This window comes from Mesoplodon mirus, assembly GCF_964341445.2.
Source record: "Mesoplodon mirus genome assembly, contig: HAP1_SCAFFOLD_34, whole genome shotgun sequence".
In the NCBI taxonomy this organism is placed as follows: domain Eukaryota; kingdom Metazoa; phylum Chordata; class Mammalia; order Artiodactyla; family Ziphiidae; genus Mesoplodon; species Mesoplodon mirus.
Window position 1 is genome coordinate 5,191,741 of NW_028295813.1, and position 14,278 is coordinate 5,206,018.

Here is a 14,278-nt window from a genome sequence, read left to right on the forward strand (position 1 = left end):
GAGCATTGTGATGGCAAGACCGTGGAGCATTGTGATGACGAGCGTCATGGAGCACTGTAATGACAAGGGGAATGGAACATTGTGATGACAGTGGCCATGGAGCATAGTGATGACAAGGGTCATGGAGCATTTTGATGACAAGGGCGTAGAGCATTGTGATGAGAAGACCATGGATAATTGTGATGACGAGCGTCATGGAGCACAGTAATGACAAGGGGTATGGAGCATTGTGATGACAGTGGCCATGGAGCATTGTGATGACAAGTGTCATGGAGCATTCTGATGACAAGCTTGTGGAGTATTGTGACGACAATGGCATGGAGCATTGTGATGAAAAGGGCATGGAGCATTGTGATGAAAAAGGCATGAAGCCATTTCATGACAGGTTTCAAGGAGCATTCTGACGACAAGTGTCAGGGAACATTGTGATGACAAGTGTATTGAGAATTGTGATGAAAAAGATCATGGAGCATTTTGACGAAAAGGACATGGAGTATTGTGATGACAGGCATCATGGAGCGTTGTGATGACAAGTGTTATGGAACTTTGTGATAACAAGGGTTTGGAGCATTGTGATGATAGAAGTCATGGATCATTTTGTTTTCAAGGAGCATGGAGCATTGGGATGACAAGGGCATGAAGCAATGTGATCCCAAGATTCATGGAGGATTGTGATGACAATGGTAAGGGAGTATTGTGATGACAAGCAAATGCAGCATTTTGATGACAAGGTCATGTAGCATTTTGCTGACACAGGCATGGAGCATTGTGATGATAAGGGTCATAGAGCACTGTGATGAGAAGCATCACGGATCATTGTGATTACAGGGGTCATGGAGCATTGGGATGACAAGGTCATGGATCATTGTGATGACAACGGTTATGGAGCATTGGGCTGAAAATGTTCATGGAGCATTGTGATGACTAGGGAATGGAGCACTGTGATGACAAGAGTCCCGGATCACTGTGTTGTCAGGGGTCATGGAGCGTTGTGATGACAGTGGTCATGGAGCATTGTGATGATAGGGATCATGAAGCATTGTGATGAGAAGTTCCTGGAGAATTGGACTGAAAATGTTCAGGAAGTATTGTGAGGACAGGGGTCATGGAGCATTGTGATGACAAGGGAATGGAGCACTGTGATGAAAAGTTCCTGGAGCATTGTGATGAGAAGACCATGGAGCCTTGTAATAACATGTCTCATGGAGCATTCTGATGAAAAGGGGCATGGAGTATTGTGATTACAGGGGTCTTGGGGCATTGTGATGAAAAGGGCATGGAGCATTGTGATTACTGGTGTCTTGGAGCATTGTGATGAAATTGGCATGGATCGTTGTTATGAAAATGGTATGGAGCCTTGTCATGACAGGGTTCCAGGAGCATACTGATGACAAGTGTCAGGGAGCATTGTGATGACAAGTGTATAGAGCACTGTGATGACAAAGGTCATGGAGCACTGTGATGAGAAGACCATGGATAATTGTGATGATGAGCGTCATGGGACATTTTGATGATAAGTGTTATGGAACATTGTGATCAAAAGGATTTGGAGCATTGTGATGAGATAGATCATCAAATATTTTGATTTCATTGTGATGACAATAGCCTGAAGCATTATGATGATGGGCATGGTGCATTTTGATGACAGGGTTCATGGAGCATTGAGATGCAAATGTGCATGGAGCATTGTGATTAGAGGGTTCATGGAGTTTTGTGATGACAATGGCATGGAGCATTGAGATGCCAAGGGTCATGGATCCTTGTGATGACAAAGGTCATGGAGCATTTTGATGACAAGGGCGTGGTACATTGTGATGAGAAGGGCAGGGAGTATTGTGATGACAGGGTTATAGAGCAGTTTGATGAAAAGGGTCATGGAATATTTTGATGACAGTTGTTATGGAACATTGTGATGTCAGGGGTCATTGAGCATTTTGAGGAAAATTGTTATGGAGCATTTTGATGACAGGGGTTATGGAACATTGTGATATCAGGGGTCATCGAACTTTGTGATGATATGTGCATGTAGCATTGCAAAGACAGAAGTCATGGAATATTGTGATGACAGGGGTGAGGGAGTATTGTGATGAATAGTGATGTAACATTGTGATATCAGTGTTGAGAGAACATTTTGATGAGAAGTGCATGGAGAATTGTGATGACAAGTTTTATGGAGCATTGTGGTGACAAGATTGTGGAGCACTGTGATGAAAAGTGCAGGGTGCATTGTGATGACATGGGTCATGGAGCATTGTGATGACGAGGGTCATGGAGCATTGTGCTGAGAATGGCATAGAGCATTGTGATGACAAGGGTCAAAGAGCATTGTGATGAAAAGTTCATGGAGCATTGTGGTTAAAAAGGTCACAGAGACTGCTGATGACGAGGGCATGGACCATTGTGATGACAGAGGTCATGAAGCATTGTGATGAATGGAGGCATGGAGCATTGTGATGACAGGGGTCATGGAACATTGTGATAACAAGGGCATGGAGCCTTGTGATGACAAGGGAATGGAGCATTGGTCTAATAAGTTTCATGGATTATTGTGATGAGAGTGGGCATAGAGCATTGTGATGATAAGGGCATGGAACACTGTGATACATGGGTTATGAAGGATTGTAATGACAAGGTCATGGGGCATTGTGATGAGAAGGGCATTGAGCATTTTGATGACAAGTGTCATGGAGCTTTGTGATGACAAGGGCATGGAGCAATGTGATGAGAGGGTTCATGGAGCATTGTGATGCCAAGTGTCATGGCGCTTTGTGATGACAAATGTCATGGAGCATTTTGATGACAAGTGCATGGTGCATTGTGATGATAAGGGCAGGGAGTATTTTGATGACAGGGTCATTCAGCAATATGATGGAAAGTGTATTGGAACATTTTGATGACAGGGGTTATAGAATATTGTGATGTCAGGGGTCATGGAACATTTTGATGATAAAGGGATGTAGCACTGTGATGACAGGGGTCATGGGACATTGTGATTACAGTAGTGAGGGAGTATTGTGACAACTAGTGTTGGAACACTGTGATATCTCTGGTGAGAGAGCATTTTGATGAGAAGTGTAGGGAGCATTGTGATTACAAGGTTTATGGAGCATTGCAATGAAAATTTTCTGGACCGTTGTGATGAAAAGCGAATGGCACATTGTGATGACAAGGGTCATGGAACATTTTTCAGACACAGTCATGGAGCATTTTGATGACAATGGTCACGGAGCATTGTGATGAAAACGGAATGGGGCATTGTGATGAAAAAGGCATGGAGCCTTTTCGTGACAGGGTTCAAAGAGCATTCTGATGACAAGTGTCAGGGAGCATTGTGATGACAAGTGTACTGAGCATTTTGATGCCAAATGTCATGGAGCACTGTGATGAAAAGGGCATGGAATTTTGTGATGACAGGCATCATGGAGCATTGTGATGACAAGTGTTATGGAACACTGGGATCACAAGGGTTTGGAGCATTGTGATGACAGAGGACATGGATCATTTTGATTTCAAGGAGCATGGAGCATTGTGATGACAAGGGCATGAAGCAATGTGCTCTCAAGGTTCATGGAGGATTGTGATGACAATGGAAATGGAGTATTGTGATGACAAGCGCATGGAGCATTGTAATGACAAGGTCATGTAGCATTTTGCTGACAAAGTCATGGAGCATTGTGATGACAGGTGTCATGGAGCACTGTGATGACAAGGCCACGGAACATCGTGATGGCAGGGGTCATGGAGCATTGTTATGACAGGGGTAATGGAGCATTGTGACGGCAAGGGCATGGAGCATTGTGATGAGAAGGCCATGGAGCATTCTGATGACATCTGTCATGGAGCTTTGTGATGACAAGGGCATGGAGCAATGTGATGAGAGGGTTCATGGAGGATTGTGATGACAATGACATGGAGCATTGTGATGCCAAGGGTCATGGATCTTTGTGATGACAAAGGTCATGGAGGATTTTGATGACAAGGGCGTTGTGCATTGCGATGAGAAGGGCAGGGAGCATTGTGATGACAGTGTCATGGAGCAATTTGATGAAAAGGGTCATGGAACATTTTGATGACAGGGGTTATGGAACATTGTGATGTCAGAGGTCATGGAGCATTTTGATGAAAAGGGTCATGGAGCATTTTGATGACAGGGGTTATGGAGCATTGTGATGTCAGGGGTCATCGAACATTGTGATGATAAGTGCATGTAGCATTGTGATGACAGGGGTCATGGAACATTGGGATAAAAGGGGTGAGTGAGTATTGTGACGAATAATGATGTAACATTGTGATATCTGTGGTGAGAGAGCATTTTGATGAGAAGTGCATGGAGCATTGTGATGACAAGGTTTATGGAGCATTGTGATGACAAGCTTGTGGAGCACTGTGATGACAAGCGCATGGTGCATTATGATGACATGTGTCATGGAGCATCGTGCTGACAAGCGCATGGAGCATTGTGATGACAAGGGTCACGGAGCATTGCGCTGAGAAAGGCATAGAGCATTGTGATGACAAGGAACAAAGAGCATTGTGATGAAAAGTTCATGGAGCCTTGTGATTACAAGGGTCATGGAGCACTGTGATGAGAAGGTCATGGAGTATTTTGAAGACAGGTCTCAGGGAGCATTGTGATGACATATGTCATGGTCCATTGCGATGACAATGGAATGGAACATTGTGATGCCAAGTGTCATGGAGGATTGTGATGACAAATGTAATGGAGCATTTTGATGACAAGGGCTTGGAGCATTGTGATGACAAGGGACATGGAGCATTGTGATGACAAGGGATGGAGCATTGTGATGACAAGGGCCATTGAGAATTTTGATGACAAGTTCATGAAGCATTGTGATGAGAAGAACATGGAGCTTCCTATGACAGGGGTCATGGAGCATTGCGATGACAAGTGCATAGAGAATTGTGATGACAAATCATGTAACACGGTGATGAGAACTGTCATGGAGCATAGTGGTGCCAAGAACGAGGAGAATTGTGATGACAGGGGACATGGAGCATTGTGATGACCAGGGCATGGAGCATTGTGATGACCAGGGAATGGAGCATTGTGATGGCAAGACCGTGGAGCATTGTGATGACGAGCGTCATGGAGCACTGTAATGACAAGGGGAATGGAACATTGTGATGACAGTGGCCATGGAGCATAGTGATGACAAGGGTCATGGAGCATTTTGATGACAAGGGCGTAGAGCATTGTGATGAGAAGACCATGGATAATTGTGATGACGAGCGTCATGGAGCACAGTAATGACAAGGGGTATGGAGCATTGTGATGACAGTGGCCATGGAGCATTGTGATGACAAGTGTCATGGAGCATTCTGATGACAAGCTTGTGGAGTATTGTGACGACAATGGCATGGAGCATTGTGATGAAAAGGGCATGGAGCATTGTGATGAAAAAGGCATGAAGCCATTTCATGACAGGTTTCAAGGAGCATTCTGACGACAAGTGTCAGGGAACATTGTGATGACAAGTGTATTGAGAATTGTGATGAAAAAGATCATGGAGCATTTTGACGAAAAGGACATGGAGTATTGTGATGACAGGCATCATGGAGCGTTGTGATGACAAGTGTTATGGAACTTTGTGATCACAAGGGTTTGGAGCATTGTGATGATAGAAGTCATGGATCATTTTGTTTTCAAGGAGCATGGAGCATTGGGATGACAAGGGCATGAAGCAATGTGATCCCAAGATTCATGGAGGATTGTGATGACAATGGTAAGGGAGTATTGTGATGACAAGCAAATGCAGCATTTTGATGACAAGGTCATGTAGCATTTTGCTGACACAGGCATGGAGCATTGTGATGATAAGGGTCATAGAGCACTGTGATGAGAAGCATCACGGATCATTGTGATTACAGGGGTCATGGAGCATTGGGATGACAAGGTCATGGATCATTGTGATGACAACGGTTATGGAGCATTGGGCTGAAAATGTTCATGGAGCATTGTGATGACTAGGGAATGGAGCACTGTGATGACAAGAGTCCCGGATCACTGTGTTGTCAGGGGTCATGGAGCGTTGTGATGACAGTGGTCATGGAGCATTGTGATGATAGGGATCATGAAGCATTGTGATGAGAAGTTCCTGGAGAATTGGACTGAAAATGTTCAGGAAGTATTGTGAGGACAGGGGTCATGGAGCATTGTGATGACAAGGGAATGGAGCACTGTGATGAAAAGTTCCTGGAGCATTGTGATGAGAAGACCATGGAGCCTTGTAATAACATGTCTCATGGAGCATTCTGATGAAAAGGGGCATGGAGTATTGTGATTACAGGGGTCTTGGGGCATTGTGATGAAAAGGGCATGGAGCATTGTGATTACTGGTGTCTTGGAGCATTGTGATGAAATTGGCATGGATCGTTGTTATGAAAATGGTATGGAGCCTTGTCATGACAGGGTTCCAGGAGCATACTGATGACAAGTGTCAGGGAGCATTGTGATGACAAGTGTATAGAGCACTGTGATGACAAAGGTCATGGAGCACTGTGATGAGAAGACCATGGATAATTGTGATGATGAGCGTCATGGGACATTTTGATGATAAGTGTTATGGAACATTGTGATCAAAAGGATTTGGAGCATTGTGATGAGATAGATCATCAAATATTTTGATTTCATTGTGATGACAATAGCCTGAAGCATTATGATGATGGGCATGGTGCATTTTGATGACAGGGTTCATGGAGCATTGAGATGCAAATGTGCATGGAGCATTGTGATTAGAGGGTTCATGGAGTTTTGTGATGACAATGGCATGGAGCATTGAGATGCCAAGGGTCATGGATCCTTGTGATGACAAAGGTCATGGAGCATTTTGATGACAAGGGCGTGGTACATTGTGATGAGAAGGGCAGGGAGTATTGTGATGACAGGGTTATAGAGCAGTTTGATGAAAAGGGTCATGGAATATTTTGATGACAGTTGTTATGGAACATTGTGATGTCAGGGGTCATTGAGCATTTTGAGGAAAATTGTTATGGAGCATTTTGATGACAGGGGTTATGGAACATTGTGATATCAGGGGTCATCGAACTTTGTGATGATATGTGCATGTAGCATTGCAAAGACAGAAGTCATGGAATATTGTGATGACAGGGGTGAGGGAGTATTGTGATGAATAGTGATGTAACATTGTGATATCAGTGTTGAGAGAACATTTTGATGAGAAGTGCATGGAGAATTGTGATGACAAGTTTTATGGAGCATTGTGGTGACAAGATTGTGGAGCACTGTGATGAAAAGTGCAGGGTGCATTGTGATGACATGGGTCATGGAGCATTGTGATGACGAGGGTCATGGAGCATTGTGCTGAGAATGGCATAGAGCATTGTGATGACAAGGGTCAAAGAGCATTGTGATGAAAAGTTCATGGAGCATTGTGGTTAAAAAGGTCACAGAGACTGCTGATGACGAGGGCATGGACCATTGTGATGACAGAGGTCATGAAGCATTGTGATGAATGGAGGCATGGAGCATTGTGATGACAGGGGTCATGGAACATTGTGATAACAAGGGCATGGAGCCTTGTGATGACAAGGGAATGGAGCATTGGTCTAATAAGTTTCATGGATTATTGTGATGAGAGTGGGCATAGAGCATTGTGATGATAAGGGCATGGAACACTGTGATACATGGGTCATGAAGGATTGTAATGACAAGGTCATGGGGCATTGTGATGAGAAGGGCATTGAGCATTTTGATGACAAGTGTCATGGAGCTTTGTGATGACAAGGGCATGGAGCAATGTGATGAGAGGGTTCATGGAGCATTGTGATGCCAAGTGTCATGGCGCTTTGTGATGACAAATGTCATGGAGCATTTTGATGACAAGTGCATGGTGCATTGTGATGATAAGGGCAGGGAGTATTTTGATGACAGGGTCATTCAGCAATATGATGGAAAGTGTATTGGAACATTTTGATGACAGGGGTTATAGAATATTGTGATGTCAGGGGTCATGGAACATTTTGATGATAAAGGGATGTAGCACTGTGATGACAGGGGTCATGGGACATTGTGATTACAGTAGTGAGGGAGTATTGTGACAACTAGTGTTGGAACACTGTGATATCTCTGGTGAGAGAGCATTTTGATGAGAAGTGTAGGGAGCATTGTGATTACAAGGTTTATGGAGCATTGCAATGAAAATTTTCTGGACCGTTGTGATGAAAAGCGAATGGCACATTGTGATGACAAGGGTCATGGAACATTTTTCAGACACAGTCATGGAGCATTTTGATGACAATGGTCACGGAGCATTGTGATGAAAACGGAATGGGGCATTGTGATGAAAAAGGCATGGAGCCTTTTCGTGACAGGGTTCAAAGAGCATTCTGATGACAAGTGTCAGGGAGCATTGTGATGACAAGTGTACTGAGCATTTTGATGCCAAATGTCATGGAGCACTGTGATGAAAAGGGCATGGAATTTTGTGATGACAGGCATCATGGAGCATTGTGATGACAAGTGTTATGGAACACTGGGATCACAAGGGTTTGGAGCATTGTGATGACAGAGGACATGGATCATTTTGATTTCAAGGAGCATGGAGCATTGTGATGACAAGGGCATGAAGCAATGTGCTCTCAAGGTTCATGGAGGATTGTGATGACAATGGAAATGGAGTATTGTGATGACAAGCGCATAGAGCATTGTAATGACAAGGTCATGTAGCATTTTGCTGACAAAGTCATGGAGCATTGTGATGACAGGTGTCATGGAGCACTGTGATGACAAGGCCACGGAACATCGTGATGGCAGGGGTCATGGAGCATTGTTATGACAGGGGTAATGGAGCATTGTGACGGCAAGGGCATGGAGCATTGTGATGAGAAGGCCATGGAGCATTCTGATGACATCTGTCATGGAGCTTTGTGATGACAAGGGCATGGAGCAATGTGATGAGAGGGTTCATGGAGGATTGTGATGACAATGACATGGAGCATTGTGATGCCAAGGGTCATGGATCTTTGTGATGACAAAGGTCATGGAGGATTTTGATGACAAGGGCGTTGTGCATTGCGATGAGAAGGGCAGGGAGCATTGTGATGACAGTGTCATGGAGCAATTTGATGAAAAGGGTCATGGAACATTTTGATGACAGGGGTTATGGAACATTGTGATGTCAGAGGTCATGGAGCATTTTGATGAAAAGGGTCATGGAGCATTTTGATGACAGGGGTTATGGAGCATTGTGATGTCAGGGGTCATCGAACATTGTGATGATAAGTGCATGTAGCATTGTGATGACAGGGGTCATGGAACATTGGGATAAAAGGGGTGAGTGAGTATTGTGACGAATAATGATGTAACATTGTGATATCTGTGGTGAGAGAGCATTTTGATGAGAAGTGCATGGAGCATTGTGATGACAAGGTTTATGGAGCATTGTGATGACAAGCTTGTGGAGCACTGTGATGACAAGCGCATGGTGCATTATGATGACATGTGTCATGGAGCATCGTGCTGACAAGCGCATGGAGCATTGTGATGACAAGGGTCACGGAGCATTGCGCTGAGAAAGGCATAGAGCATTGTGATGACAAGGAACAAAGAGCATTGTGATGAAAAGTTCATGGAGCCTTGTGATTACAAGGGTCATGGAGCACTGTGATGAGAAGGTCATGGAGTATTTTGAAGACAGGTCTCAGGGAGCATTGTGATGACATATGTCATGGTCCATTGCGATGACAATGGAATGGAACATTGTGATGCCAAGTGTCATGGAGGATTGTGATGACAAATGTAATGGAGCATTTTGATGACAAGGGCTTGGAGCATTGTGATGACAAGGGACATGGAGCATTGTGATGACAAGGGATGGAGCATTGTGATGACAAGGGCCATTGAGAATTTTGATGACAAGTTCATGAAGCATTGTGATGAGAAGAACATGGAGCTTCCTATGACAGGGGTCATGGAGCATTGCGATGACAAGTGCATAGAGAATTGTGATGACAAATCATGTAACACGGTGATGAGAACTGTCATGGAGCATAGTGGTGCCAAGAACGAGGAGAATTGTGATGACAGGGGACATGGAGCATTGTGATGACCAGGGCATGGAGCATTGTGATGACCAGGGAATGGAGCATTGTGATGGCAAGACCGTGGAGCATTGTGATGACGAGCGTCATGGAGCACTGTAATGACAAGGGGAATGGAACATTGTGATGACAGTGGCCATGGAGCATAGTGATGACAAGGGTCATGGAGCATTTTGATGACAAGGGCGTAGAGCATTGTGATGAGAAGACCATGGATAATTGTGATGACGAGCGTCATGGAGCACAGTAATGACAAGGGGTATGGAGCATTGTGATGACAGTGGCCATGGAGCATTGTGATGACAAGTGTCATGGAGCATTCTGATGACAAGCTTGTGGAGTATTGTGACGACAATGGCATGGAGCATTGTGATGAAAAGGGCATGGAGCATTGTGATGAAAAAGGCATGAAGCCATTTCATGACAGGTTTCAAGGAGCATTCTGACGACAAGTGTCAGGGAACATTGTGATGACAAGTGTATTGAGAATTGTGATGAAAAAGATCATGGAGCATTTTGACGAAAAGGACATGGAGTATTGTGATGACAGGCATCATGGAGCGTTGTGATGACAAGTGTTATGGAACTTTGTGATAACAAGGGTTTGGAGCATTGTGATGATAGAAGTCATGGATCATTTTGTTTTCAAGGAGCATGGAGCATTGGGATGACAAGGGCATGAAGCAATGTGATCCCAAGATTCATGGAGGATTGTGATGACAATGGTAAGGGAGTATTGTGATGACAAGCAAATGCAGCATTTTGATGACAAGGTCATGTAGCATTTTGCTGACACAGGCATGGAGCATTGTGATGATAAGGGTCATAGAGCACTGTGATGAGAAGCATCACGGATCATTGTGATTACAGGGGTCATGGAGCATTGGGATGACAAGGTCATGGATCATTGTGATGACAACGGTTATGGAGCATTGGGCTGAAAATGTTCATGGAGCATTGTGATGACTAGGGAATGGAGCACTGTGATGACAAGAGTCCCGGATCACTGTGTTGTCAGGGGTCATGGAGCGTTGTGATGACAGTGGTCATGGAGCATTGTGATGATAGGGATCATGAAGCATTGTGATGAGAAGTTCCTGGAGAATTGGACTGAAAATGTTCAGGAAGTATTGTGAGGACAGGGGTCATGGAGCATTGTGATGACAAGGGAATGGAGCACTGTGATGAAAAGTTCCTGGAGCATTGTGATGAGAAGACCATGGAGCCTTGTAATAACATGTCTCATGGAGCATTCTGATGAAAAGGGGCATGGAGTATTGTGATTACAGGGGTCTTGGGGCATTGTGATGAAAAGGGCATGGAGCATTGTGATTACTGGTGTCTTGGAGCATTGTGATGAAATTGGCATGGATCGTTGTTATGAAAATGGTATGGAGCCTTGTCATGACAGGGTTCCAGGAGCATACTGATGACAAGTGTCAGGGAGCATTGTGATGACAAGTGTATAGAGCACTGTGATGACAAAGGTCATGGAGCACTGTGATGAGAAGACCATGGATAATTGTGATGATGAGCGTCATGGGACATTTTGATGATAAGTGTTATGGAACATTGTGATCAAAAGGATTTGGAGCATTGTGATGAGATAGATCATCAAATATTTTGATTTCATTGTGATGACAATAGCCTGAAGCATTATGATGATGGGCATGGTGCATTTTGATGACAGGGTTCATGGAGCATTGAGATGCAAATGTGCATGGAGCATTGTGATTAGAGGGTTCATGGAGTTTTGTGATGACAATGGCATGGAGCATTGAGATGCCAAGGGTCATGGATCCTTGTGATGACAAAGGTCATGGAGCATTTTGATGACAAGGGCGTGGTACATTGTGATGAGAAGGGCAGGGAGTATTGTGATGACAGGGTTATAGAGCAGTTTGATGAAAAGGGTCATGGAATATTTTGATGACAGTTGTTATGGAACATTGTGATGTCAGGGGTCATTGAGCATTTTGAGGAAAATTGTTATGGAGCATTTTGATGACAGGGGTTATGGAACATTGTGATATCAGGGGTCATCGAACTTTGTGATGATATGTGCATGTAGCATTGCAAAGACAGAAGTCATGGAATATTGTGATGACAGGGGTGAGGGAGTATTGTGATGAATAGTGATGTAACATTGTGATATCAGTGTTGAGAGAACATTTTGATGAGAAGTGCATGGAGAATTGTGATGACAAGTTTTATGGAGCATTGTGGTGACAAGATTGTGGAGCACTGTGATGAAAAGTGCAGGGTGCATTGTGATGACATGGGTCATGGAGCATTGTGATGACGAGGGTCATGGAGCATTGTGCTGAGAATGGCATAGAGCATTGTGATGACAAGGGTCAAAGAGCATTGTGATGAAAAGTTCATGGAGCATTGTGGTTAAAAAGGTCACAGAGACTGCTGATGACGAGGGCATGGACCATTGTGATGACAGAGGTCATGAAGCATTGTGATGAATGGAGGCATGGAGCATTGTGATGACAGGGGTCATGGAACATTGTGATAACAAGGGCATGGAGCCTTGTGATGACAAGGGAATGGAGCATTGGTCTAATAAGTTTCATGGATTATTGTGATGAGAGTGGGCATAGAGCATTGTGATGATAAGGGCATGGAACACTGTGATACATGGGTCATGAAGGATTGTAATGACAAGGTCATGGGGCATTGTGATGAGAAGGGCATTGAGCATTTTGATGACAAGTGTCATGGAGCTTTGTGATGACAAGGGCATGGAGCAATGTGATGAGAGGGTTCATGGAGCATTGTGATGCCAAGTGTCATGGCGCTTTGTGATGACAAATGTCATGGAGCATTTTGATGACAAGTGCATGGTGCATTGTGATGATAAGGGCAGGGAGTATTTTGATGACAGGGTCATTCAGCAATATGATGGAAAGTGTATTGGAACATTTTGATGACAGGGGTTATAGAATATTGTGATGTCAGGGGTCATGGAACATTTTGATGATAAAGGGATGTAGCACTGTGATGACAGGGGTCATGGGACATTGTGATTACAGTAGTGAGGGAGTATTGTGACAACTAGTGTTGGAACACTGTGATATCTCTGGTGAGAGAGCATTTTGATGAGAAGTGTAGGGAGCATTGTGATTACAAGGTTTATGGAGCATTGCAATGAAAATTTTCTGGACCGTTGTGATGAAAAGCGAATGGCACATTGTGATGACAAGGGTCATGGAACATTTTTCAGACACAGTCATGGAGCATTTTGATGACAATGGTCACGGAGCATTGTGATGAAAACGGAATGGGGCATTGTGATGAAAAAGGCATGGAGCCTTTTCGTGACAGGGTTCAAAGAGCATTCTGATGACAAGTGTCAGGGAGCATTGTGATGACAAGTGTACTGAGCATTTTGATGCCAAATGTCATGGAGCACTGTGATGAAAAGGGCATGGAATTTTGTGATGACAGGCATCATGGAGCATTGTGATGACAAGTGTTATGGAACACTGGGATCACAAGGGTTTGGAGCATTGTGATGACAGAGGACATGGATCATTTTGATTTCAAGGAGCATGGAGCATTGTGATGACAAGGGCATGAAGCAATGTGCTCTCAAGGTTCATGGAGGATTGTGATGACAATGGAAATGGAGTATTGTGATGACAAGCGCATAGAGCATTGTAATGACAAGGTCATGTAGCATTTTGCTGACAAAGTCATGGAGCATTGTGATGACAGGTGTCATGGAGCACTGTGATGACAAGGCCACGGAACATCGTGATGGCAGGGGTCATGGAGCATTGTTATGACAGGGGTAATGGAGCATTGTGACGGCAAGGGCATGGAGCATTGTGATGAGAAGGCCATGGAGCATTCTGATGACATCTGTCATGGAGCTTTGTGATGACAAGGGCATGGAGCAATGTGATGAGAGGGTTCATGGAGGATTGTGATGACAATGACATGGAGCATTGTGATGCCAAGGGTCATGGATCTTTGTGATGACAAAGGTCATGGAGGATTTTGATGACAAGGGCGTTGTGCATTGCGATGAGAAGGGCAGGGAGCATTGTGATGACAGTGTCATGGAGCAATTTGATGAAAAGGGTCATGGAACATTTTGATGACAGGGGTTATGGAACATTGTGATGTCAGAGGTCATGGAGCATTTTGATGAAAAGGGTCATGGAGCATTTTGATGACAGGGGTT